The 245-nt window shown below is 52.2% G+C and overlaps 1 protein-coding gene across 1 annotated transcript in view; it reads left to right on the top strand.

Annotated features, from left to right (window-relative positions):
* LOC103782233 (discoidin domain-containing receptor 2-like) overlaps window positions 1-245 on the top strand; it is a 4147-nt gene that overhangs the window by 321 nt on the left and 3581 nt on the right. The window lies entirely within an intron of this gene.

Genomic DNA, 245 nt, shown 5'->3' with positions numbered 1-245 from the left:
CAGTGTCACTGTGCCCCTCAAACAGTAACACAGCCGTGGGGAATGGTCCTCACAGCAGCCAAAGGTATGCTAGAGATGGCCCAAGGGAAGAGGTCCTTCAGGTTGTGTTGGACAACTCGTATCCTGGGAAAAGAGCTTACCCTTGAATATACAGCCCAGGTCATAGAATAGTTTGGGTTGGGAAGGGCCTTTCCATGTCATCCAGTCAAACCACCCTCCACTGAGAAGGGACATCTGCCGCACGA

Source organism: Merops nubicus, unplaced genomic scaffold (genome assembly GCF_000691845.1).
Source record: "Merops nubicus isolate BGI_N331 unplaced genomic scaffold, ASM69184v1 scaffold22491, whole genome shotgun sequence".
In the NCBI taxonomy this organism is placed as follows: domain Eukaryota; kingdom Metazoa; phylum Chordata; class Aves; order Coraciiformes; family Meropidae; genus Merops; species Merops nubicus.
This window is presented reverse-complemented; position numbering and strand designations above follow the sequence as displayed.